Genomic DNA, 3328 nt, shown 5'->3' with positions numbered 1-3328 from the left:
CTCCAAGGGAATTTGGGAAACATGCAATTATGTTTGGAAGTTCTTGTGTTAGCCACCATTTTATCTACAAGAACTAAGTTAATGGAAAGAATTATTCCAATTCACTCCCATTTTTCTTTTAAAATACAACTTAAGCCTTTTTATATTATTATTACATTTTTAATTTGCATAAAACATACATTTGAAAAGTGAAAATTTAGTAATAAAAGGCAGATAAAATTTGTTGTTTCAGCAGTGTTGCTGTTAAACTGATTAAGCCATAGGTGACCATCGACATCAACAGAGATCTGAGAAGGGTAAGTTAGCGCAGAAGTTCAAACCAAATGGCCTCTGTATCAATCATCAAACACATTAATTGCCACGTCCAGCATGTCTCTGAGGGCTTTGAAGACCATCTATTCAGGACATCTGATTTTAAATAAACTTTTATTTGTTTCTAGTGATTTGTTTTAGGCTTAACCTTGAAAATACACAGAATGCTCAGTAGAGTTTGTCCTTGTAAATGAATGACATTTGTATTTAGCAAGATTACAAGGCTATTTTGAGCGCACTAAGAATTTCATCACGTACAAGGTGACGACTGACAATTAACTTGCATGTCTTAATTATCTTTAACAGTGTTTACAAGTAGCTTTTGTAAGATTAAGATTTTATAGTCTTATACCTGCTAAATTTGAGCCTTAAGAATTTGGATTGAAGGCTTAATTGAAGACTTTGTAGCATCAAAATAAATGTTTCAACTGTAAACACAGTCACTAAGACCAAAAAGCTAGATATGCATGGGTCAGTTTCTGTTAGCTGCATAGATCTTGAAATCTATAGATACTATTCATCAAACATACCTTATTTTTAAATGTATGTTTTTTTTAAATTAAGACATTTTTAGAGGCCTTCTGCTAGCAAAGATATAAGTGATTAGACATACAGTTTGCAAATTCCTGGGAATTCAAAGCAAGGAGTCTGGTCATGAAAAATGTACCCAGAGGAGAAATTTGCCTTTTGTACCAAGGAAGAACTGGAGGTAAAACAAAAACCTGAACTCTTATAAATGTTTCTTCTTCAACACAGCCTTGTCTGCTCTATATGATTAATATACTGAGCCAGGGACACTAAGACTCAGAAATTTCTTGAGGATGGAAGCCACTCGTTCCAATTCCTGCCTCCCTACTCTAGCCCCTGGCACCAAATAATCACCCAGGAAATTGTTTGGTGGAATTAAATGTTGGAAAGACACTGAAGTGTCCAGATAGAAAGAGATGCATTAGCTGTGTTTTGACCTCCAAGTTCCCCTGGAATCTCCCTCTGTAGATCCTGCAGGAAGATTTTACATGACTCATGGTCGGTCATTTTCCCTGTTTTAAGTAGAATTGTTCCAGATCTGTTTACCATAATGAACCATAATGAGAAACCTGCCTACTGCAGATTGTAAAGTGGTCCCTGGCTCGAGAATCAATATGGGAAAATATGCCCTGAAGAGAAAAAGGATTCAAAGAAAAATTGACAATCTCTATTTCTGCCTTTATATGAAAATAATTTTATCCATTTTTATAAATACAGCAACTTTAAAAAAATTTATTTCTTTTACTTATATAAGTGCTCTGTCTGCATGGACGTCTTTATACTGGAAGAGGGAATCAGATACCACTATAGATGGTTGTGAGCCCCATGCGGTTGCTGAGAAGCACAAACTTGAGACCTCTGGAAGAGCAGTCAGTGCCCTTAACCACTGACTTCAGGCCCTGTATACAACAATATGAATTAAAAAAATATGCTAAGTAGTCTAGACCCAGATATGTGTAGCTCTCACTTCCCATCAGAGAAGCTTCCTTTTACCTCATGCGGGGGTCATTACAGAAAATAACTAGTCAACGTGCAGAGAACAACGGATGGTGGAGTGTCTCAGTCCAACTGATGTATGTACAGCAAAGCCCCTGCATAAGGCTCATGGACGAAGGAGAGGGAAAGTAGAATATCTGCTGAAAGGTAGTGTCTTCCATATATGCCAGGGCGACTGCATACATAAATTACATACATATGGTTGCCCTAAAAAGACCTGGAAAATGACAACCCTGGTGAAATGCCAACATAGATGGAGACATCTGACAAGGCCCCACCCCTAAATAAAGAGCTACAGGCAATTAAAGATTGGCTGGAGAGGAAGAATCAGTATTCTCCAGAAATGTACCCATTTATTTGTTATCCAATCTGAAGTGGTCAGCCCTACAAACATGTGCATACACCTCTATTCCCTGGACACCAGGGAACGGAGAGTATCTGCAGAAGCAGATATGAAGGGCACAGGTGAGCTTGCCAGAGTGTTGGGATTTGAGCTTCGTCTTTTTGAACCCAGAATCTCGAAGTGATTCCTGTCCATTAGCTTGTAAGGTGTATGTAGATAATCTTGGAAACAAGGGAATCAAGACTGAATTAGAATGGGATTTTGGCTATCATGGACTACTACAAAGTGTGAGGGCTGTTCAAACCCTCCAGGCTTTGCTTTCATTGAGTTTGAGGATCCCCGAGATGCTGCTGACACTGTCTGAGAGCCAGATAGAAGAACACTATATGGCTGCCTAGGAAGAGTGGAACTGTGGAATGGTGAAAAGAGAAGTCGGAGTCATGGTCCATCTCCCTGTGGGGCTCATTGCCCTGGAGATGATTACCGTAGGAGCTGTTCTCCACCTCTGCAAAGACCTCCAAGAAGGAGAAGCTTTTCTCAAAGTCAGAGCAAGTCACTTTCTAGAGACAGGAGAAGAGAAAGGTCTCTGTCTGATGAGAGAAATCACAAGCTGTCTGGATCTTTCTCTAGGTTGCATAGCCAATCTAGGTCAAATGAAAGGCAATAGAAGACCAATTTGCAAAAGAAGTGGTGTACAGTGTGTAACGTCTTTGGACCGGGTAGGTACAGGAAATTCAAGTTTTGTTTGAGATTTCATAAGCTTGGTGTGTTTAGCTCTTCAAATTTGTTTTGTCTCTTGGAACACACATAATGATGTCATTCTCTATGGTTTCAAATGGATCGAACGAGGCATGTAGTATCAAGTATTGTTACTTTACACTATTTCATTAATTAAGATTGAATTTGCTTGAAGGTTAGTTTTTCATCAATTGAAATAAACCTAGATCCTGTCCAACTTAAAAAAATGTACATACAAACATACAAGCAACACTAAATACTCAGCAGATTGTATGTGTGTGTACATGTAACAATAATACTTAAAGAGAAAAGTACTGGTTTCATAGGAGAAAGTAACCATATATTTCTAAATAAACCCATTCTGAAGCATGGTGTACATGGCTGAACATTAAGAATTAGTATAATCACTTA

The 3328-nt window shown here is 38.2% G+C and overlaps 1 pseudogene; it reads left to right on the top strand.

Annotated features, from left to right (window-relative positions):
• Window positions 1-2228: 2228 nt before the first annotated feature.
• LOC121459992 lies at window positions 2229-2846 on the top strand (annotated as a pseudogene).
• The last annotated feature ends 482 nt before the right edge of the window (window positions 2847-3328 follow it).

The sequence above is a fragment of the Microtus oregoni genome, unplaced genomic scaffold, assembly GCF_018167655.1.
Source record: "Microtus oregoni isolate MIOR12 unplaced genomic scaffold, Mior012 000000F_ref0000247, whole genome shotgun sequence".
Lineage (NCBI taxonomy): Eukaryota > Metazoa > Chordata > Mammalia > Rodentia > Cricetidae > Microtus > Microtus oregoni.
Note: the sequence above shows the minus strand (reverse complement) of the source record. Positions and strands in the feature narration are given on the sequence as shown.